Source organism: Podarcis bocagei (genome assembly GCF_964188305.1).
Source record: "Podarcis bocagei genome assembly, chromosome: 9".
NCBI lineage: Eukaryota > Metazoa > Chordata > Lepidosauria > Squamata > Lacertidae > Podarcis > Podarcis bocagei.
The window spans coordinates 49230373-49255320 of NC_138134.1; the positions used below are offsets into that span (position 1 = coordinate 49230373).

At 40.0% G+C, this 24948-nt stretch overlaps 1 long non-coding RNA gene across 1 annotated transcript in view; it reads left to right on the forward strand.

The window, feature by feature from the left end:
- The window catches only part of LOC308594801, an 82350-nt gene extending 60572 nt beyond the window's left edge, over positions 1-21778 (forward strand). Inside the window, exon 3 of the long non-coding RNA XR_014011626.1 lies at positions 21701-21778. This is a non-coding gene — a long non-coding RNA (uncharacterized lncRNA). The remainder of the gene's footprint in view (positions 1-21700) is intronic.
- Positions 21779-24948: the final 3170 nt, after the last annotated feature.

The following is a 24948-nucleotide window of genomic DNA, read 5'->3' on the forward strand; positions in this document are numbered from 1 at the left end:
CAGAGTGTTTGTTGTGGGGGAGGAAGGGAAAGGAGAATGTTAGCCGCTTTGAGACTCCTTAAAGGGAGTGAAAGGCGGGATATCAAATCCGAACTCTTCTTCTTCTTCTCATGTGGGTCGGAGAGATGTTATTGTCAGCCATCTTCCAATGCGCCCCCTAGTGCCCCCCCAGGACGATGATTATTAGTCTACCCAAAAATATGCAATGTGTCTGAAAATATGATGGAGCTAAATAGATAGCCATCCGCTTTATAGTGTGTGGTGTGGTTTTTTTTTACATTTGCTTCACACAAAATAAACAATCAACTTGTTGATATTTACATCTTAAAATGCAGAATGTTCAAGCACAAAAAATGCTAAACTAGTTAAATATTCTCGAGATATAATAGTACACATATACTTTGACTCTTGTAAGGGTGTTGAAATATCTTTCACCAGTTACATTTAATATGGGTAAGGTTTAAAACCTTTAAAGAGTGGTCTCTACATTTGGAAATGAGACACTCAAACCACTAATAATGGCCTTGTAAAAGGCAGTAGGAGATTTTGATGACTCAAAGTCCTCATTGTTGACACAATGCAGGAAGTGTTGTAATTTGTCTTCAAAAACAACAGAATCAATGTCCTCTGAGTACATATCCAGCAATGTTTGGAAGTTGTCATCTTTCTTCTCCTCATCAATAGTCTTTACAAAAAGCGCCTGGAATAAATCCAAAATTGATTTTGTAGGGTTTCTTTTTTTCCAGTTGTACAACTAATTCACCAGAAATCATATGACAGAAGTCAAATGTGAAATTGCTGGTCTTTAAACAAAATATAAAACATATCGCTCAGATCACCCCCTGTACCTGATGAATGGAAGTAATACTGGAAAGCCAATGTAACACCAATTTTTAAAAAGGGATCCGGGTCAATCCTGAAAATTGCAATCCTGTTAGCTTAACCGCTGTCCTGGATAAATTGGTGGAAAGTATTGTTAAGATAAAATAACCAAATATAAAGAAGAGCAAGCCTGGCTGAAGCAGAGCCAGCATGACTTCTGCAAGGGCAAGTCCTATTTAATGATCTATTATTAAAAGTGATTTGAGAGTGTAGGCAAGCATATTTCTAAAGGTGAATCATAGTGTACTTGCTCTTTTAAATGCTTTCAACACGGTAACTCACCAACAATTCATGAGTAACCTTAGAAGTCAGGGAATAAGAGGACAGATCCTCTTGCAGATTAAGAATTTGTTAAGTAACAGGGAGCAGAGAGTAGGAATAAATGGACAGGTCTCTTCATGGAGAGATATAGGAAGTCCCACAAGGACTGTTGGAACATGTGTTTTATTATTTATTCATAAACAATCTAGATTTAGGGGTGAGCAGTGAGGTGAAGGTTTCTGATCATGATATATTGTTCAGGGTCATTGTGGCAGCTGAGAAAAAGGCAAATTCTATTAGCCATGGTTGGAGGCAGTAATGCTTCTGAATAGTAGTTGCTGGAAACCAGGAATGGGTGGAATGCTGTTGAGCTTGGGTCCTGCATGAGAGTTTCCTGTCAGCATCTGGTTGGGCACCATGAGAACAGGATGTTGGGCTAGATGGGCCATTGGCCTGATCCAGTAGGCTCTTCCTACATTTTTTATGTTCCAGCATGCCTTTGACAAAAGATATAAAGAAAAACTGACTCCCTTCTTTTCTCTTTCCTTCCCTTCCATCTCCTCTTAGCATAATTAGTTCCATCAGCCTTTAATGAGAGTTAGCTGCTGCAGGAAATGTGTCAAGAACATTTTAGCAAACAATTTGTCATCCCAATTATCCATTAATAAATATGGTATAAATAAGAAAAAGACAATCCCATTTGTTTTATGAACAAGAAACTCAAAGTTTGTCCAGTGGTGCTCATGCACACAAATTTCTGAAATAAGTACTAAAGGATCAAACAAGGCTGGCCCTGAGCTTTGCAATTCTGGAGGGGTGGTCTTCAAAAAACAGCACTGAACATGCTCAGAACAGATATAATTGCTCATGGATGTACCAAATAGGTAGACCTGCTATTGTGCTGGATTGCCACCTCAACAACAAAAGGGATGAGGAAATTGCATGAACTGGGCCAAGAGTCTATTAATATACAGATTTGCTATCACATTATTTTTCTGCCTGGTGACAGATGGATAGGATCTCTTGGCTAATGCAATGCTTTGGGATGGACCAGAAGGTTGACAGAAATGTTACCCTGTCTTGAATTTGCTTCCATGTTTACATTCATTCAAATTTTAATGCTCAGAACACCGGAAATTAATATGACACAGAGTAAAGAGTAAAACCAACTTACAGCGCTTCCCTATGTATATCTATTAAAAGTTATTTCCGATAAGACTTTTATCCCCAGTGAATATATATGATTGCTGTCTATATATTTTTTAAAAGATGAGAAGGTGGGAAGTGTTCATTGGGTATTACATGGAATATTACTGATGAGAACCCTGTATAATGTGCTATTCCTTTGACTGTGAAGGGCAGGTAGCACATTTTATAATAACAATATAATATTTATCCTCAGTCTTATTTTTTCTCTTTTGCAATGGATATTATCAGACTTTGAAGACATATAGGACCACTAGATGGCACTAACATACAGGGAAGCCTGTTCTGCTGTCTGTACCTGTCTGTACTTTGTTTCTCTAAAAGTTTTCAAAACCTCAACAATGTAAGTGGATTGGTGCTTAAGCCAAAATGATAGATTTTAAATTGGAACCATTGTAGTACTCCCCTCTTGTCTTTATTTGTTTTGACTAGTGTATGAACATATTCCTGCATGGAAAAATTCATCATCCACTGTTGACTGGTTACCAGTTTAAAGTGTTGTTTTTTTGGGGGGGGGGTGAGTGGAAGGAAATATGTATACAGCACTTCCAAGGAAACTTTGCTGTTGCTTGAATATTTCCTAAATAAACCCAAGTGTATTGTTCTGCTCAGGGCCTGATCCTCTAAAACTAAAGCCAGATATACTGAGGTGACAGTGTTGCCATGAGACAACCCTCAGGTACATTGTAGCGAGCCAATCTACAAGGTGTCCACTTAATAGAATTTTTTATGTGAGAATTAATGGTGTCTCATGGTAGCATGAACTTGGGCAATCCCTAATATGGGAGTAGTAAGTTGTAATCATAACACACACTTGCCAGGGAGTAAGTCCCACTGAACTCAATAGTATTTACTTATTCAATGGTGTTTACTATAAGAGTGCATGGTAACTTTTATATTAAAAGGAAGCCTGTTGGATCAGGTCCATCCAAGTTAGTTGGGCATGAAAGGCAGTGAATGTGTCTGGTTGGTTGTATGTGGTGAGCTCCCGTTGCTCTGTCCCAGCTTCTGCCAGCCTAGCAGTTCGAAAGCATACCAGTGCAAATAGATAAATAGGTACTGCTGTGGTGGGAAGGTAAATGGTGTTTCTGTGTGCTCTGACTTCAGTCTCGGTGTTCTGTTGCACTAGAAGCGGTTTAGTCATGCTGGCCACATGACCCAGAAAGCTGTCTGTGGACAAATGCTGGCTCCCTCAGCCTGAAAGCGAGATGAGTGCCACAACCCCATAGTCGCCTTTGACTGGACCGTTCAGGAGTCCATTACCTTTACCTTTACCTATGTGGTAAGAAGGGGCTGTCTCAGTTAGCATGCCTGCTCTCTGGAACCGTCCTGGGGTGACGTAACTTATGCCTGGGATGCTAAATTTATAACCTAGAAAAACAGAATTCTAGGCCTGAGATAGTGCTCTGGGTCAGACAACTGAGGTAGGAGAGATGAGATATTGCCAAACAGACCAATATATTATTTAATTATAGATAAAAAGTTATAAGTATAATACATATTAAAAGTCAAGTCCCAAACTACTATATTTCTGCAGCATAGTTTTGTAATGAGTATTTTCATACAGTTTTATATAATGCTATATATATCAGCTTATGCACCAGTTCCTTCAGGGAACCTGGGGTGTATATATGTGTACAATATGTGAGAATTCTTTGTATTCTTAGTGCAACAGTAAAACAACAACAATACACAACCCTCTTATCGTCTAGATTGAGGAGTGAAATGGGAACTTTAATCCATGGGAGGTGATTTTCAGAAAATGCCATTCTTAAATGAGATTAATGCAATTGCAAATCATTCTATGATCACCATCATTGTCATCTCAGAATGGGAGGTGGTGAAGCCAGCTAACTCTGTGAATGTGTCTCTAATGAATCTCTTTGTGCCTATGACTCACTCATTATGTGTTCTGGCACTGGATACTGGGTGTGTATTTTCAGCTTGATTTGACTGTGGTCAGTGGTTTTGTGTGTGGCTTGTAGCACAGTCTCTGCATCCTATCTGATTTCAGGGCACCAGCTGCCACTCATGGAGCAAATTGGCTCTGTTGATTTCGGTATCCTTTTTATAGCAGACTTTTGGCCAGAAATGCACAGGTTTAGAGTTCCTTTTTTAAACAGAGCACACACACACAGGGTTTTTATTTCCTAATCATCCTCTGTATTCATTTGGTTGCTTCTGTTAAACCTCCATTCTATGTTTGTCATTTAGGATACTAAGAGAAACAACACAAAGGAAGAAAATGGAGACAAAGGGTTCACATTGGTTGTGTACATGCATGGCTTTTTCACTGCCTAGAGCCCAGGATCACATAGCAAACTTGAGCTAGTCTGGTGGGTTTTCTCTCTCTCTCTCTCTCTCTCTCTCTCTCTCTCTCTCTCTCTCTCTCTCTCTGTCTGTCTCTCTCTATCTCTCTTCCATGCAATATTGCAAATCACATTCGAGACTTTGACCAGTTTCAAAAGAAGTTTGGCATGTGGCATCGGGAACTGCTGCTCAACAAAAACACAAACTCCGTGGAGTTGCAGAAGTTGTTTCATACCTCTTTGGATCCTTTCCACAGTTTGCAGCACAACAGGGCCAATTCACATGATGAGTTGAACTGCTCTTCATAGTGGTGATAATCTGAGTTGAATTGAGCATGTTGAATTTAGGGCATTTCTGAATAATTTCTTATTGCTGAGGTTGTTGTTGTTGCTGCAGTGTTCATAGGAGTTTAATTTGTAACTCACAGTCAATATGTGTTCTCTGGCTGCTTAGCACTTTTGTCATACCACTACTGCAAATTCTGAGTTGTCAAACTGCTATATTTCAACAGAAATCCAAGGCGATGCATTAATTGTAATGGTGATGACACACTGTGATTGTTTACAAATCATTAGTACATTGTGGACATAGATTCTGTTTATAACATAGTATTGCACTTGATCAACTCTGTGCTTGGCTGCATACTTCTGAAACACAACATACTATTTTTGTGAAAATGTAAAGTTTTTTAAACAAACATTGTGGACTTCTTTCCTATTCCTTTGAACTTCCTAATTAAATTTCTGAATCATACAAACTTATGTTCTTCAGAGCTCTGTCATGCAAGTATATCCTGAACACTGTTATGAGTGTTCTAGGACATTGGTCTTTAAATGGTAGCTTGGAAGCCACCACTAATTTGCAGCCTAAACCAAAGTGAGTCACAACAGCATCCCACATTCCCAATATTGTGCTTGCATGAGGATGCTACAAACATGATAGTTTGGTATTGGAAGTGAGATGCCATTTTCATGTGAAGTGTAGAACATGGAAAGCATTTAAAGACAGTTTATAATCCATGGGTTGCCAACTTTTCAGGGGCAATTTTGGAATTTTAAGAATGTGATAGGGCAACCATCACAAAAATACTGTCACGGGAAGGTGGCATAACACAAAATGGTGTGAAGATGCCCCTACCATCAACTGGAAAACAAATATACACATCAGCTACTGACACATTTTCTCAGAATGAGAGAAAGTCTTTGCATCTCTTCTTTGGTTAGAACAGGTGGGTGTCCACTCCACACATCTCATGAAATGTGTCATGTTCAAGGGTGTGTGTGTTGATGTGGGAGAGGCTGAGCCAGCACAAATAGGAAGCACAGTTTTTCATGTATTGTGGATTTTTGAGAGAACATTTACCAATAACTTTCATGAGTGCCTTAGGAGGTACAGGAGGGCACACTGGTGCCCATGGCACCATGTTGGTGAGCCAAGGATAATCACACAGGTTAAAGTTAGTTGTGGAAGAGCAAAACACGATCAGCCAATCTCACCTTGAAGTGCATTGCTCAGAGAGTCTTGCTTTACAATAGGCAGAACAGTAAATGCAGATTGATTGAACCCATTTGCTAAAAGGGTCACATGGCAGCCTTTAATGCCAGGATTTTTCTGTCAGGCATGTTTTGTGTATCATGGCATTATCCAACACATATGCTGAAATAAATGGGCTTGACTTGGTGCTGGGTTGTGATCATTACATTTATATTGCTGGATATTTCAACTAAATAGGCTTGTGCCATTGTCTGTCTTCCTATCAGGTTGAACTTTTTTCATTTACTCAAGGGAGCCATGTTTCAAGCACTAGATTGCTATTGCTGTCTTTATAGCATTTGTCCTCTATTTTAACCAAATCTATTTTATTGTGCCACAAAGTGCAATGAATGAAAGAATGATGTTTGCTGAGCCTCAGTAAGGAATTTCAGTAGGCTGAGAGAACAGCAAAAAGCCCATGAAGATATTGGAAGGAACAATATTTTTATAAAAAAGGAGACAAGCAGTCATTGACAGTTAAGGTACTTGTCTACAGTGGCACTTGCAAGGTGTCTTTCATCTGAATTCTGGCAATTAGAGGAGGCTGGAGCCCATCAACACAGGTAGGCTAGAAGTAAAGGAGGGCAACAGCAGGTGGAGTCTGAGTTACATGAAAGTGGAGTCAGAGGCAGTGAGAGCAGGAGCAAACTCAATCTAGTTTTGTCCTGGTTGTCCTCACTGCTGTGTTTTACAAGGGCAAAAATGAGAGGGGGGGGGGAGAGGAGGAGCTGACAGCCAGGTATCTAGCTGTAAGTAAGAAAGTCAGCAAGTGGGGAATGGTTGAAAACAGACAAAGGTCAGTGGGGCAGTGTCCCATTTGACTTAATGGACCAAACTTCACTGAGGGCAATATTTAAACTCACTTGGACAAAGCAATCTTCTTTCTCATGAGCACATGCCAACAAAAGCTGGTTTCTGCTGACTTAAGATGAGACAACTCACTATTCAATGTGATTGCAAGCTAAACACTTGCAGCCTTTAGCTGAAGTTATATCTGCAGCACTAAAGGTTGCAAACAGAACTGAATGGGGTTTGAATTGGTACACAGCTTTTCTTCAGAAATCTGCTCCGGGCAATGGGAAAACCAGAAAGAATTTAAATTTGAATCCCACCTGTGGGCTTTGCATATGTCTATTAGAGAAAGAAAAATAATATAGATGACCTTGATTGGGTTGGGCAGAGCTGAATGAATAAAGTCTTCTTGATAGGCATTGTCAAAGTTTATACTCCTCTGTCACCAAATAAGCACCTGCTTTTTGCTGCTGCTGAATCTTCTAGCAGTAAAAACAAAGCTACTTAGGAGGCAGTATGACCATTCCTTTATAATTCAGTTTTTATGGTCCTCCATACCTGTCATGTCCAAGCAGGCTAGATGCCAACAGCTGACAGTTCAGGCAGAATTCCAGTTTCCATCCCTGAAAAGGGAGTCTGGCTAGAAGTCGTAGCCTGCACAAAGCTGGTTCCAGGACTCCCGAGTGAAGGCAGCTCCACACTGAGTGCTCCTGTTTAGAGTTGCCACATGTCCTCTTTTTTCCAGGACAAGTCTTCTTTTTCGTGGGTCCGTAAAATGAGAGTCGTCATAGAGATTTATAGTTAAAAGTTAAAAAATGTGTCCTCTTTTTTGTTCTTCAAAAGATGGCAACCCTGTCCCAGAAGTAAGTGAGAAGAACAAGGCAATTGCTGGCAACTACCCTCTCCACTGTGCCCAACAAATTCCATTTTAATCAGCAAAGGGCAGGGCAGCTAGAATGCCAGAATTTCTTCACCTGAGCCCTTTGCCTTCAGCTATTCCTGGGCATACTTCAAAACCCTATTCCAGCATCACATTTAAAGGCTGTTGGGTATAGGGGAGGAGGGTGATGCTCTGCAAGTGTAAAAGAAAACTGCATATGAAGCATCACCTGTATCCTGCAAGCTCACCCCCTCCACTCAACAACTGCTGACGGATAGGATGATCCTGCGGCTGAGGAGGCATCTGGCAGCAAGGAAGGTTTTCCCACCTTACCTGCCTCTCCCTCCTGCTTCCTGTCTTGCCCCTTGAAAGCCACAAATCACTCTGGACTATTCAAACTGACACATACTGAAATGTGGCTATCTCAGCCCAGTTCATCTGGCGACCAAGTTTTCCCCAAAACGCCTGATTTAGCTCAGGACTTGGCTGGATCTGGTGTACAGCCCTAATAAATACATTAATAATGATGTGCAGTTTTTTTTTTGGGGGGGGGGCTACTCAAGGGTATGCAGTATCAGCACACACACACCGGTTAAAAGTGTGGCACTTATTGTAACAACTTCATGGTGAGTTCAGGCAACTTTTTTTCTTAAAAAAACCAAGACAAGACAACTAAACACTGATTATGTAGCATAAGCCTTTCTGAACTATTGGATCTCACTAAACTGTTCCCTACTACCAACATAAAGGTAAAGGTAAAGGACCCCTGAAAATTAAGTCCAGTTGCAGATGACTCTGGGGTTGTGGCGCTCATCTCGCTTTATGGGCCAAGGGAGCCGGTGTTCGTCTGCAGGCAGTTTTTCTGGGTCATGTGGCCAGCATGGTGTTATGGCACAATGGAACACTGAAACCAGAGCAGTGCACGGAAATGCCGTTTACCTTCCTGTCGGAGTGGTACCTATTTATCTACTTGCACTTTGACATGCTTTCAAACTGCTAGGTTGGCAGGAGCTGGGACCAAGCAACAGGAGCTCACCTCATTGCGGGGATTCGAACCACCAACCTTCTGATTGGCAAGCCCAAGAGGCTCCGTGATTTAAACCACAGCGCCACTCCCATCGCAACCAACATAGACTGCTGATAATCTTATTCTAAACAATCTAGATTTACAAGTCATAGACCTTGCCACTCTCCCCATGAATTATTTCTATAGACATCCATTCGAATTTAGTATCCCAACTCAACATGATCAAAGTTCACAGTTGTTCTTCTTGGCTTCTTGGCTTCTTGTTAAAGAAGGATAGAACTTTTTTTATGAATGCAACAACAGCAGCAAGAATACTCATCGTGAAGTATTGGAAGACACAAGATCTACCCACCAGGGAAGAATGGCAGATGAAGTTGATGGACTTCATGGAATTGGTGGAAATGACTGGCAGAATCCGAGACCAGGGAGAGGAGTCGGTGGAAGAAGACTGGAAAAAGTTTAAAGACTATTTACAGAAATACTGTAAAATTAATGAATGTTAGAAAAATGTTGGAATGAAGTTATATGGCTTTAGTAGAATTGTTATAAGGAATTAAGTATAAATAGATTAATAGAGCATTAAAGGGAAAAATAAGGTTAGAATGTGTTAAGACAATTGTGTTAAGATGGAAAGGAATTGCTGAAACAATTAATAGAAGTGGAATACAAAAAGGGAGGTGTGAGGAGGTTGTGGAAATTAGTGAAAGAAAGATAAGATATTGAAATTGGACTGTATTTTAAATGGTTTTTGTTTTGTTTTGTTAGTTGTATGTTAGTGTTTTGCAGTGGTTTTTTTGTATTGTATTGATTGTTGTATGTTTTTTTCTTTTTTTGGTTTTTTATAGTGTTGTGTTCAATTTGTTGGAAAACTAATAAATATTATTATTAAAAAAAACAACAAAGTTCACAGTTGTGGGGGAAATAATTCTGCGATAAGGTTCACCTCTTCAGGCCTTCCTCAGCTGTGGGAATGGAGGGAGGCCAGAGCTATTAGCTGAATCATGACTCAACTCTTCCACTCGCCCTGATTTTACTTATATGAAAGAATAAGACCATAGTTCTACCTGACAATTACTCTCTTCCTGCTGGCACCACTTCAAATCTAGTACTTTTCAACTGAGTCAATTCACAGATTCAGCTGCAAATTAAACTAGGACAAATGATCTTTAGGAAAGTATAGCCTTCTGGTTAAACTGGTCCTTCATTTTAATTTCCTGAAAAGTCAAGTCAATATGTGTGTCATTTATCCTCTGTAACACCCTGTTCTGCATATTGTACATTGTAGAATATTGATACATTGTACTTCTTTGGACATCGGTTTTAAATAATACCTGTTATATTCAGGTGTTTTTACATCATAAGATCAATAAATCAATGATTGAAACCACAAATACAAGTGATATAAAGTGTATAATAACAATAAAAGTGTGTGAGAGGATTGTTTAACTGACTATCCATCAAATAAATGGCTATTACTGGATTCTTACACAGTGCTCCATAGTCTATTAGAAGGCATAAACCCATGATAAAACTGCCATCTACAACACACAGTTCTGGTCCAGCAGGAGCTGACAAATACTTACAACTGATAATCCTCAGAAATGACCCTTTATAAATAATGTACTTAAAACCATTTATAGTACACATCAGTCATTTCTACAACATGTTTATAATATAAACAAAATTTATGAACTCTTCTTAAAAAAAAATGTTCTGACACACTTTTCATTGGCCAGAAGCCTTGAAATGGATATGAAGTTCCTCTCAAATGCCAATTATTCAGGATAGCTTAAGGAGTTGTCTCCACATGCATTAGAGAACATTTTATCTCACCATTTATTTTTCCTTCTCTTGGAACTCCCTGCATTTGTAGTTTCAGATATCCTACAAGTTTCTCTTAGGCTATGTACTTTGTTTATTTATAAACACATTTCAGTTCTGTAAGGGAGAATGGAACAAAATAGTCTAATGCCTAAAAATTCACAGTTCCTCCTAATAATCTTCCACAATGTTCTCCAGCTGTCTATAAACTGTTTTATTCCACTATTTGTAGGAAATGTCTTGCCCTCCATTTTCCATTTTGTTGCTTGCTTCATTTTTGTTTCTGAGAGCCTTCTGTTGTGCTTTTCTGTTGTTCAATATTTACTTATTTAATTTATGATTTTTAAACTGCTTTTTATAAGGCGGTGTACAAAATGACCACCATGGGTAGCACCATATAATACAAAGTCTTCAAATCCATTCAAAAACAACTTTAAAAGGCCATAGAACTCAATAGGACTGAATAAATAATATTGCTAGGTCAAATTAAACTTGTATGTGGAAACCTGCTAGAGGTAGTATTTTCATAGCACCTCATATCATGTCAAAGGCAATATCTTTCAATGGAGATAATTCATAAATTCAGCTGTCAATCATCAACTGACGAGAACGGTTGTAAATGAATTTGTGAAACAGCACTTTGAGTCCAGAAATAGAGAAATATGAGTGTTTTACAATTTTCCAGCTACCACAGGCTATTCAGCTCATTGTCCTTCTTTGACAAATAAAGCAAATCTCTCCAAGTATAGACAGGATTTACCAATCAAACAATAAAAGACTTCCATATTTCCCCCTGGAGTTCTTTGGCATACCCATAATGGCAGCAGTGGGTTTTTTATTGATATATTTTAGGTGTTGAAGGCTGCAGTCCTATATTTCCTGGGAGGGTGTCTTAGGAGCTACAGAAGTTAAAATCCGATCCATTGACAGATCCATTTCTCCTTTCTGTCAATGAAGAAAGCACCTTTTAAAGGGGTTTAATTTACTGAGACTATGTTTTTCTACAATGTGTAAGAGTTTACTGCGTATGTGGGTGCTATGTAAAGTTATATGAAGTTTCCAATAGTAAGTTTTCATTGGTGGCTGGTCAGTTGATTTTTACTTAGTTGCATAAGACTAGTCTGGAAAAATTTGGGTTCTTTCTATACCGAGTTATGGGACTGTACAATTTCACTTCTGGTTGACTTGCTGGGTAGAAATTCTTGGTCATTCATTGGATGGGAAAAGTGGTCTAATGAAGGGAGAGAATTCTATGCCACTCAAATCTGATTGGTTGAATGGTAGGCTGGCTGGAACATAAATAGTCCAGTTCTAGCATGGTGACTGTTTGAGTGCTGACCAGAAGCAGCAGCAGCTACAGAAGCTTGAAGACTGGTTGAAGATTGAAGACTGAAGTGTGAATGCTAGAGCTGAGACAGGTGGAAGATAGGCAAGAAGCTATGGAAGCTCAGATATGAAGGTGGAGTTGGCGGATAGGCAGAGGTGGCAGCTCCTAGTAATAATAATAACCCTACAAAAGCAAAAAAACAACAAAACCCTTAAAGAAATGGCAACCAATTTAAGGATAACAACATTTACCCTAATACGACTTGATAGTTAACAATAAATAGAGGATATCTTATTAATTTTAAAGTCTGGATGATATTGTACCATATCTAAAGTAGCACAGTTACTGGGTGATAGCTTGATTCACTGGCAAATAGCATAGCGTAGGAATATGGTATCAGTGGTTAGAATGTTTCTGAAATTTATGTACGATTATGGGAGTAAAATAGGAACCTCTCTGCATACTTGAATCAGCAGTGTTCACCACATACCAAGTGAAGTAGCACAGTGCTACGGCAACTTCCATGTCTCTGAGCATACCACCGTTGGAGATCCCACACTGGTAGGGCCAAAAGGGGACACGTCAGGCTTTTATGTGTTGCTGGTGGACTGGAGTGGGAGCAGCCAACTCATGGTCCACGAGTAAGGCTTTGCTCAGTAATGGGCCTCTGACTGACCTGTTTGAATTCAGGATTTTTGTGGGCAGTCCTGCCCTGAGGTGTAGCCAGCCAAAGAGTTTCTCAATGGTTGACAAAGACCGTGTGACCCTACTGCTAGCTATTTGAAGTATTCTAATTATGGTTATAAAAAAATTCAAGGAAGAGTGATATCTACCAATAGGAGAAAATGTGGCCCTTCAGATGTGTCTGGACTACAACTCCCATCACACCTGACCATTGGCAATATTGGCTGGCAGTTTATGGGACTTGGCATTAAACAACATATGGAGGGCTGCAAGTTCCAAATCCCTTCATGATACCTCAACATTCTTCACTTGCCTGCTCTTTTCTGGGGACTAAAACAAAAAACCCCAACAAACCCAGGAGATGACCTTTACCTGTTGACCTTCCTGTAAGCTTCCAGAGGCAACTAGCTGGTCACTGCTGGGAAGAGCCTGCTGGACTAAATAAATATTGGTCAAACACAAGAAGTCAATTCTTATATTCTTAGATATGTAATTTTGGAGAAATCTGCCTGACTGCTAACCCTGTGTTTACGTAGACTTGTTTACAAGAACATTATTTTGGCTTTATATAACCGTTGTTTGGCATGAACTTATCTGCCTTGCAATGGAAAATGCAGTGATGCCGGTTATGATGACTGATACATTCCTGTAACCAGCAGAGTTCCCTTTGCTGAGTTAGCCTGAAATGGGATGCCTTGCCTCAAATACAGGGAAGTTAATGAAAAAAGAATTCATCCCAACTTACCAGCTGTATCCCCCTCCCCACTCCTTTTATGCTCATAAAAGAAGAATGAAAATAGCAAAGCAACCCACAGGTTTTAAGAGACTGTGGATCCTGAAGTCTTCTTCTCTTAGTTGAAAAGCAGCTGCTAGTAGTAACATAGTGGTGCTGATGTTTGGAAAATAAAGATTTGTTTGACAGTAAGTTTCTTGATGTGGGTGTGCCAGTCTGCAACACACACACACACACACACACACACACACACACACAGAGAGAGAGAGAGAGAGAGAGAGAGAGAGAGAGAGTGCAAGGAACAAAGACACAGGGTCACTCCAGATTGCTATTCTTTGCAATATTATAAGCAAAATGAAGATGTAAGAGTGCTGCTTTCATCCAGTCCTCAGACTCCTAGCCTGCAACATAGGACCCACTTTCACATTTGACTTAGGTCCACTCCAAACTGGTGGGTTTGGGGTTTGTTTGTTTTTGCAAGTGTATTCTGCAATATATTATTGATGCAATAATACAGTGGTACCTCAGGTTACATACGCTTCAGGTTAAATACGCTTCAGGTTACAGATTCCGCTAACCCAGAAATAGTGCTTCAGGTTAAGAACTTTGCTTCAGGATGAGAACAGAAATCATGCTCCGGCGGCACGGCGGCAACAGGAGGCCCCATTAGCTAATGTGGTGCTTCAGGTTAAGAACAGTTTCAGGTTAAGTATGGACCTCCAGAAAGAATTAAGTACTTAACCTGAGGTACCACTGTATTGTCTTAGCAGTTATGCTGAACTGCTCACCCACCCTTCCATTTTGTTCTGCAGTGCTACCTCAGCATTTCTTCATTATTGCCAGCTGGAGGAGCACTCCTGTGTTATAATGCTACAAAAGTTGGACAAAATAAAAAAGGGGAACATTTGTAGTATAAAAAATTACAGGATTACAGCAGGAAGTTCTAGGATATGCACCAATTGGAACAAAGCAATATGTCTTCCTTCACCCAAAGTCTTTTTCAGGCACAAACAGTATTGAAAGTGGATCACGTGATATCAGCAACATTGGCTTCTGCCAGAAGAATATCTGCAGGCGGTAACTTCTTGCCTCTCCCTCTCCATCAGCAGCAATCATTTCCGAGGACAGGATTGAGTGGAGAAGCAATTGTGCTGCCTTCTGGTCCCTCCTCATCTGCCATCAACATTGAAACATTAGGCTTGCAGCCTAACCTTTTAGGAAAGAACTGTATTCTGTTTTACATTGGAAAATCTCAACATGTTAATAAAAAAAGGAACATGCCCATATCAAAATAAGTACATTTCAAAACTGTTGAGCAACCCCCCCAACTATTTATTTAATGGCAGACTTGTTTCTGAGGACAAAACGCATCATCTGGGCATTATTGAACTGATCTCTTTTTAAAAGAGTTTTTTCCAAAGTTTCTCTTATAACACTTCCAATGATGTGGAATGTTGGAAGAACAGATAAAAGGAAGTACTTCACACAACACATAGTTAAGCTATGGAACTTGATCTCTTAGCAGAATAATTGAGACAACATAAAAAAAAAACAACCATTCAAAAAGGTACAATGTCTTTCTTATCACACTTTATTAAATCTCAAGAACATACATTAATTACAACAAATAATTAGTATTTTACCACACAGAAAAGTGATTATATTCATGAACATATATATTTTATTTACTCTTCAATTGGTGGAATCCATTTATTGTTAAGATGTTCTCCTCTTGTCTACCATCTGTCACACTAATCAATTCCGTAAGTTTATATTGCCGCCTTGAAAAAAATTGCTGACTACTCTTTCACTTACGATGGGGACCCAGTTTTCCATTTCTGTGAAAAATCCAGATGAGCAGCTACTGTGAGATTCTATATTAACTCCTTATGGTATATTTGTTGATCTAAATATCCTAATGAAATTATCAGGGGGTCTAATGAGAAAGTATAAAGTGTCATTAAAGATACTGTCTTCATCACATCTCCACAAAAGATTTTAATTATTGAATGAGTCCACCAAATGTCTTTCATATCAGCCCTTGAATGCCCACATCTCCAAACGCTTTCCATCACAAGTAGTGTAAATTTTACTCAGTCATTATGGAAACATACTATTGACCGAGCAGTTTATAGTGATTTTGTCTAGTTTATATCTCTATTTTGTCTAGTTTAGTTTAGAATCATGTTATTTCCTGAGTTAACCCACCATTCTTTTCCAGATATTTGTCTGTGAACAAGTGTTGGTGGTGTTTACTGTTAGAGGAGAAATTATTGGCCCACATAGTCGCTTCTGAATAAATGTGGATAACAAATAATCCTTTCTGTAGTTCTGCCTGTCCTGAGACCAATGAAATAAGATATGTTGGAATTTGGGAATAGGTAACTGAAAGAAAAGGTTGATGAGGGATGGAAGTCGATACTCAGAAGACAGAATTCTTAGCTGGTAAAAATTAGCACAACTTTTAAAAGAAGTTTCTCTTTTTTTTGCACTAGTGAGCATCTGGGCAAATAATGAAATCCAAGATATAAAACCTAAGGTAGATCCAGTTCTGTAATGCCCTGATAGAAACCCCTTAAACTACTGCAGAGTGAATACTGTCAGAAAAATAAAACCAGACCAAATAATACACCCCATTTTAACTTTGCATCAGAAAGAAGACATAATTAAATGCAAAAAAATGTGCACAATTGAAAAAATGAGAATAATACAATTCAAGATGTTGAAATGACAGACAAGTGAATCACCAATTAGAGAATATTACAAAGAAAGAAAGGATAGAAAATGAAATGAAATGACCACAACATTCCACAGACAGCACATCATGTAAATTGGTGGTTGTGAGAGCGTGAGCAGCATCGAGGCAAATCAGAAGAAGGAAAATGTAATCAACAGAAGGAATGAGTTCTATATATTGACCCCATCACGTATAATGTCTTATTAGCAGCCAAACCATGAATGACATTCATACCCAGAATCACTGCAAATGATGAATTAATTTCAGTTTTGGAATCCTCCTAAGTGACACCATCCTGAGCAAAGGAACAGCTGATTGCAATAAAGAGATCACAAAAAGTGGAAGTGCCAAAATAGCTTAATTTACTGCAAGTCACTATTGTATTAAGAATCTGGTAAGGCTACATTCTACAGACTTAACCCTAAACAGGCCAAATGAATCAGATTATATAAATTATGAAAAAGTTCTTTGGTTAAGAGATGGAAAAGAACAGAATTGTGTTGAATATTGGGCGGGGGGGGGGAGGAGAAGGAGTCCCAGGCTTTACATTTGTTCTTGGAAGAGGGTCTGCAGAGCAACGCTCCAAACATAAGATGAGCCTGCAGGATCAGGCCAATGGCCCATCTAGTCCAGTATCCTGTTCTCACAGTGGCCTCCAATTTGAACATGAATGGAACAGCACTCTGCCCACTTGCAATTGCCATGGCACCTCTGAAAGAGGCGGTAGAACATAGCAATAATGGCTAATTCTCTTTTAAACCCATACAAGTTGGTAGCTATCACTGCTTCCTGTGTGAGATGGTTCTATCATTTACTATGAGCACTATTTACAGTGGTTCTAGTCGTACCTAATGGACTGAGTTCAGAGAGTGGCATTGGGAGAATACTTTTGGGTGTAGCAGTTATGTTATGGGATGCTTCTGAGTAGACATGTTATGTTATGGGCTGCTGAAGGCACTATTTTATACCCCATGCTATTTAACATCTATTTGAAGCCTCTGGGAGTGGTCACTAGGGGTTTGGGGTCAAGGTGCCAACAGTATGCAGATGGCACTCAGCTTTTATTTCTCCATAACATCTAAATCAGGAAAGGATGTGCAGGCCCTGGAACAGTGCCTGGATGCAGTGGTGCGACGGGTGAGGGAAACTAAGTTGTGCATCAGTGGAGGCACTGAGAGTGTTTCCTGTGTCCGAGAAATTGGTCAGTTGCCTGCCTTGGGTGGGATTGTGCTCCCTGTGAGGCAACGGGTATGCAGTCTGGGGCTGTTTCTGCATTTCACTTTGTCACTGGAGTCCCAGATAGGCTCAATAGCTAGAAGTGCCTTTTACCAGATGGAGGGGTGGACTTTGGTAATATGGCACCTTGAGCAAGTACAAAATTCAGTGCCCCCCAAATATTTCATGTTTTCGTACTTTCAATAGGTACCCATATAAATATAGGAATGATCATGATGATTGGCAACCCCGTGGCTTGGCATCTTGTACAGGGCAACCAACCCCACCGGCCTAAATCCGGCACTGCCAGGTGTTACAACAACTACACAGTGGTAGAGCTTGGCCTTCCATTTTGTATCTTAGTTTAGTGGTGTGTATGTTTGTTATATACTAAGCTTGGATCCTAGAACAATAGGCAGGTAAGATCCTAGGATGCAACAACTGATTGGCTTGCAGGAGGAGACCAATCAGGCTCCAAGAGGAAGTTAATCAGCCTATTAGGCTGATAGTATCGTAGAATGCAACAAATGATTGGCCTGCAGGAAAAGACCAATCATGCTCCAGGAGGGAAGCAGAATCAGCCAATCAGACGGGACTCATTGTGTAAATAATGTATATAAAAGCCTGAGGTTTTGGGGAAAATTCAATTACTGTTTTACAAGCTGCAATAAAGAGCATGATATCACTCCAAGTATATTTCAGTGTTCTACCATCCAGTGGAATATTATTGTGATATTTAGTACTGGGTGTATTTGGTGTTAGGGGAGGTGTAGTACCTCTGGTGTGGGACACATCATGTTCCTTCTGGGATAGTTTGTCCACCTTTGGTCCCCACCCTGCACTCAGCTCTCTCCTGTGGCTCCTAGAAGCTGTCAGCATGCAACAGTGGCCACACCCAGGAACAACAACTGGCCTGCTAAACCAGGTCAGGGTTGATGATGGGTCTCAAACCCTCAGAGAGCTAGGGATTTTCTCTGCATGCAAAGACAGGCTCCAGTGAATTGAGTGGGTGAGACCAATAGTGGGTCCAAGCATAGGAGCCAGCTCCTAGGGCCCAAGGGGTCTGTGCCCCCCAATAAAATATTTGAGGGGGCAAAACCCCCCAAAGTTGATGGGCATTTGCTATTCAAGTGGTGTGTGTGCACTGCATCATGTGATCGGTTATGCCTAGTCCCCCCTCCCCAATATTTTATTAAAGTTGGCACCCCTGGGTCCAACAGTCAAGAAGGTAGCTTCTGTATGTGCTTTAGAGGGAAATGAGGGACAGACGGATCTAGTCTACCTGGGAAGGCAGCCCATATAAGAGAAGGAAAACTCTGATGCTAAACCTCTGCTGCCTTGTGGGATATATTTGGGAGAAGAAAAGGCTACACAAATATAGAGTGGAATTCCTAAGATGCTTGTTTGGCAAGCTGTGCATCTCCTTCTGACAACTCCTGTTGCCAAGCTTGTGCCAAACATATTGTTCTGCTTTCCTTTGGACCGCATTAGTGAGGCCAAGAATGGGGTCTTCTCGTCTGGGCAGTCTAGGACCTCCATACAAACTGCCCAGGCTTGTGCCCTTGGTGAGTCACTTCGGTGCTACTAATGCAGCAGTTTAACTTCATCCCCACAGGTGCACTCCATTGTCTCTCGAGATAGACTAGGAGTCAGCAACCTTTTTCAGCCGTGGACTGGTCTACCGTCCCTCAGACCATGTGGTGGGCTGGACTATATTTTTTTTGGGGGGGGGATGAACGAATTCCTATGCCCCACAAATAATCCAGAGATGTATTTTAAATAAAAGCACACATTCTACTCTTGTAAAAACATGCTGATTCCCGGACCGTCTGCAGGCCAGACTGAGAAGGTGATTGGGCCGCATCCGGTCCCTGGGCCTTAGGTTGCCTACCCCTGAGATAGACCTACAACAATTCTGTATATAAAAGAATAAACATGTTTTGTGTTATTTTTAAAATATCAAACACCTAGCAACTTTCTGTTGTTGACTTTTCTCCAGCATGTCTTCCACTGTTAGCAGAGGAGGATCTGTGAGTGTTCTGGGAATCAGAGTATTGTGGCTTCAAGAATTATCTGCTTAATCTGCAGTCTTGGTGAAAACGTGTTAAGAGAATTTTCCAGGGAACATAGTCACAGTGTTCTGCCAGCACAGTTTGGTCTTATGCCACATGTGTGCTTCTTACATGAGAAGGCTTTGCCAAATTTCTTCATTATTATCAAAGTAGAATTTTTATGATTCTGGCATTATCTTACCCTCCTTGAGAATTATAATTCCCTTTTTTTAAAAAAATAAAAAATGATTGCCCTTAAATCAGAGAGCGTGTTGTCTCCTACATACTTCCATCTTCCAGCAGCATACAAATCAGTCTGGCTAACCTGGCTAACACTCAGACATACCCCACTCACCCACAAAAACAAATCTCACTACAGCCAACCAAAGACAACCAACCACACCCTAGGCCACCCCCAACCTCTCTCACCACCAAGGAAATACAACAAGTGAATAGTAAGAGAACCCACACAAGTGACGCTGCCACAAAATCCCCCATATACACTTAGTAGAATAATAGAAGCATTGCCACCCAACCCCACCCCACTCACCATTCCCCCCTCTTTACTCCCTAACCTAACACTGTACATAACACTAATGTCTCACAACAAATGAAACTGATCCATAGAAAACGCAACTTGAAAAAAGAGACAATGCGCATATTTTTGTAAACACACATATATAGAGAGAGAGAGGGAGAGAGGGAGAGATACTTTCTTTATCAACTAGCATCTGACCCATTTTGTAAAATACTATTTTTACAGGTGTCATTGTCTGCTGTCAAAATTCCATAGCTCATAGTGAAGGCAAAGTAGTTGAGAATGTAACCCGTTTCACTCCCTGTGTGCTCTTGTTTCACACCAGACGAATGTATTTAATTTTCAGTGATCTTTTTGATGGTTTTACGGGCTTTCTTTAGATTAATTCTAACAGATTGGGAGGAGAGTCTTGTGCTAGATTGCCGTGCTTGCTTGGTGGTGTCACCACTCTCTCTGTGTTAGCATCAATTGTTAATATCACTGTAGTCAATTTGTTGAGTTTGATTTAAGGGTTCCATTTAAGGTTTTACTGTTCCACCCTATATCTGTTTTATTTTAGCCACAGCTAGAACTCAGGCCCCTCACTGACCCACACCACCAGCACTTGTCCTGGTGGCTGCTGTTTTGCCTGCAGGTGGGGTTGCCACACACTGCCATCTCTTTGAGAAGTGTTGGACCTTTTCCCTATTTTGAACTGGGACCCAATGAGAAGTCATCCATCCACAAACACCAAAAGAAAGTTAAGCTTTGGAGCAGGAATGCAGGGAGGTGAGGGAACCAGCTAGTAACAGATTTTGTTCTGTGAACCGCCCTGAGACCTCCGGGTGTAGGGCGGTATATTAATAATAATAATAATGGGCAAGTCAAGTGTAATTCTTGGATTTAAAGTGGTACAGACTGTGATCATAATAGAACTAATTCAAAATTGAAAGAGCATACATCTGAGCAAATGTGTATTGAGTCCAAGTGTACAGTGTATTCATGGCTTTTCATTTCTGGATTAGATACTATGCATTAAAGGAGAATGCCTGAGGATGAATAGTGTATAAAATATCCAAGGGATGAGGATGAAAATTGGGAAAGAAGGAAAGAAGGAGGCCTAGGAAAGAAGGAAATATAAAGAATCATTTCCTGTTCTCTTTTACATACCTGGACACCAGATTTTCAGAGTTCTTCTTCCTCAGAGATGAGCAGAGGAAGCCATAAACCAAAATTATTTGCACTTTAGCAGACTTTACGATCAATTTTTCTGAAGCCATTTCTGTGCTAGGTCATGTCTGTGCCTAAAATGGCTGCCTATACACTTGCATTTGGAACATATGTATTCATTTTAGAAATGCAATACATAGATGCATGTGCCAATATTGCTATTTGCATACAAATAAAATTTCATTCCTATATATGCACTTTGCACAGCCAGTTTCAATGTAACTTTTAAAATGAAATTGTTTCCAGAATGATTTGTGTACTTCTGTAACGTAGAGCCTGTAGAAGATAATCTTAAAAAGTAATATGCTGTTCTTGACCTTTATTCAGACCTAATCTAGATGACTGGGAACATAGGAAGTTGCTGTCTACCAGGCCCATATAGTCCAATACTGTCTACTTTGAAGAGGCAAGAGTTTTCCAGGTTTTTACACAGAGGTGTTTCCTCCATAGCCTAAATGTGTACTTTACTCCTGATCTATGCCCTCTCCCCAAAGGCAGATGCATGACCCTGGTGTGATTTCAACACAAAGACTTCCATCTGGAGTCACATGTGCTACCAATGCATCCCAAGGGCTGTACCAAATCATCTATTAAGGTAAACTGAAACGCTTTCTCTGTTGTCTCTTAAGAGTCTTCAATCAAATTGGTACTGTGGATCTTCTCATAGCTGACAATCACGTGACATAGCAACTAGATTGTCCCATTCCATGGCCAAATCAATTTCCATTACTTTGAAAACGATGATAACTGCTCAAACATAAAAAGGGGGGAAATGGTTCTGGCTGCAAAATGTAAAAACCAAACCAAACAAAAAACAGTTTTGCTGTGCAGCCAGCTGTGAATTTGCTGCATGTTAAGGCCAGTTTGGGGGCTTGTGCTGCCTCTTCATTTCCCTTAAGATGGTAGATGCTTTCAAATAATGGAGAGCTTTCCACCATTTTTGTAAAGACTTCGCATTGGGTTGCTTAGATGCAGGACAATACATCTACTTGTCAGTCCTACCAGTGTTATCCATAGTATTTCACTCATACTGTACGCGTCATGTGCATCTACTTTTGTCATTATTTTCTAGATCTTGGAAATAACAGGAATTGGCTGCTACTGAAATATTTAAAATGGTACATATGCTACATATACTAGTGTTATAAGCTCTGAGGTGCATGTCTTTTTCATGGAGCTCTAACAGTGTTGGTTTCTGATTGTGTGTGTCCAAAGTCTCTTACACACTTTTCATCCATGTAGAATATGATCTGCAAAGCTGTGCATGATGAGACTATTCCTTAGACTCCTCAGCAGGGTTGTAGCTACTCAGTAAAATATTAGTTAAAAACTCAGTAACACATTACAAAAGAGTACTACACCAATTCTTACATAACATTTAGCCTGTTTAGCATTCTCTGTATCCATTAGCTGTGATTAGCAATTGGAATGGACAGATGAGGCTTTCCTGTAGTAGAATGGGAGTCACGACATCATTATCTGTAGACCTTGGGAGGTTAGAGGTGTATTTAGATGCAAGCCCCTCTGGACTGTGTGATCTGTGGGGCTGAATATGGAATGCCTTTGGGACTAACTAGTCTCACCCACCAGGAACTGTATGTTCCAGGGCTGGGACTCATCTTAAGAGTGGGGCTCAGGTAAGCGTTTATGATCTAGTCACTCCCTTGTCCTGAGCAAGGTGGCTTGCTCAAGTTGAATTGGGTTACTTCCATAGCATTTACCTTCCACTGACATCATAACTGAATAATATGTGGTCCTACTTCATGCCCACTTACTTTTGTCTTGCCTCCTATTTACCTACTCCAGACACAATTTCTGTTTGTAGACATTAGTGCTGTCACAGCTGAGAATGAAAGCAAGGCTCTTAAAAAACATCACTTGGGTTCTTCTGATTTTTGTACTGTTCAGTGAGACATTTCCCTATAAAAAACACAAGATGGTGGTTGACTTCCTGGCATTCCTGGATATATATATATATTAATTCTGTTTTAGTCTGGCTTCTAGAAATAAAATACCTTTGGTGATAAACTGAAACTGAGTAGAACAAACAGAAGTACTGTTGGATTATGGTGGTTTATCAAAAAATGGAAGTTCTGTCATTTATGGGAATGTTTTCACTTAAAAATAAGATTCCACATTGTTGATTGGCTCAAGTGACACCCATACCTCATAGTACTTTTCATCAACTTCAGTTGATGCACCTTCCTGGAGAAATGATCTGGCCACAATTTTCTATACATGAAGAAACACCTGACACGCACTGTATATGAATCTGCCTTTGAAATGTGTTCAGAAGGCACAGAATAAGAGAGGAAGTTACCTAGTTTGTTGTACAAGAGCAGCAAATCCACTTTAATTGTTCAACTTACATTTGCCAGTATATGACTGAATCCCATCCACAAAATAGTGACAGTTTGGAAACAACTTAAGTGTGCATATGATTTTAGACTTTGAGGTTTTTTGAGTAAGCTAAAATGTGTGATATCATTGCGCTAAGCCTTCTGAAAGATGTCAGAATGAAGTATAAAGAGACATGGATTCCTGAAGATCAAGGTCATGAAAAGCTGGGGATAATTTTTGCTTTAGCTTTCATAGACCTTGTGTTAAAACATGGAGTAGTCAGAAATACTCTGGAGAAACATTTCCGCTGTGGTTACAGTACATCTGTGACAGGGTTCAGTTATTGGGTGAACTGTATGCTTGGGATCTGTAAAAATGCCTCTAAGTTTTTAGGAGAAAAATAAAATGAATGCAATCTGTGTCATTTAACTATCTGCAGTGAACAATAAAATGGGTACAAAGGGGGCAATTCATTCCCATATGGAAATCCTATATGGTTTTCTGTGTTTTTAGACACTTGCTTAAAAATATTGTATACATTTAAAATATCTCTCCATGCATAATATTATAAAATAATATTATTTTATTATTATTATTATATATATATATATATATATATATATATATATATATATATATAGTATATATGTAATAATATATATATATATATATATTTGCTTTCGTAGATTTTCACGGGTACAGGAATGCAGGTTTTGGTGTCTTCGGGTGTCTTCCCGTGTAAGAGTTGGGGTGTCTAGGCGACGTTTCGACGAGGTCTCACTCGTCATCTTCAGGCTGGTGCTTTCGGCTTCTTGTTACTAGAACAGAGCAGGATCTCACTGCATATATATATATATATATATATATATGCAGGTTTTGGTGTCTTCGGGTGTCTTCCCGTGTAAGAGTTGGGGTGTCTAGGCGACGTTTCGACGAGGTCTCACTCGTCATCTTCAGGCTGGTGCTTTCGGCTTCTTGTTACTGGAACAAGAATATATATATATATTTGCTTTCGTAGATTTTCACGGGTACAGGAATGCAGGTTTTGGTGTCTTCGGGTGTCTTCCCGTGTAAGAGTTGGGGTGTCTAGGCGACGTTTCGACGAGGTCTCACTCGTCATCTTCAGGCTGGTGCTTTCGGCTTCTTGTTACTAGAACAGAGCAGGATCTCAGTGTTTGAGTTCCTATAAATACTGTTGAGGGGGTGTGGTGTATAGCCTCCAACGTTCTGGGCAGAGAGGGAGTTCCCAGGTTAGTGTGCCTTTTCTTCTTTTGTTCCTTAATTACTAGGGATATCTTGAGTGATTTCTTGAGTGATATTCTGAGTACCACTTAGGAGGGTCATTAGGTGTGGATTAGTGGATTAGGCACAAAACCACAGCTCGCCCCTATACACGAAGCCA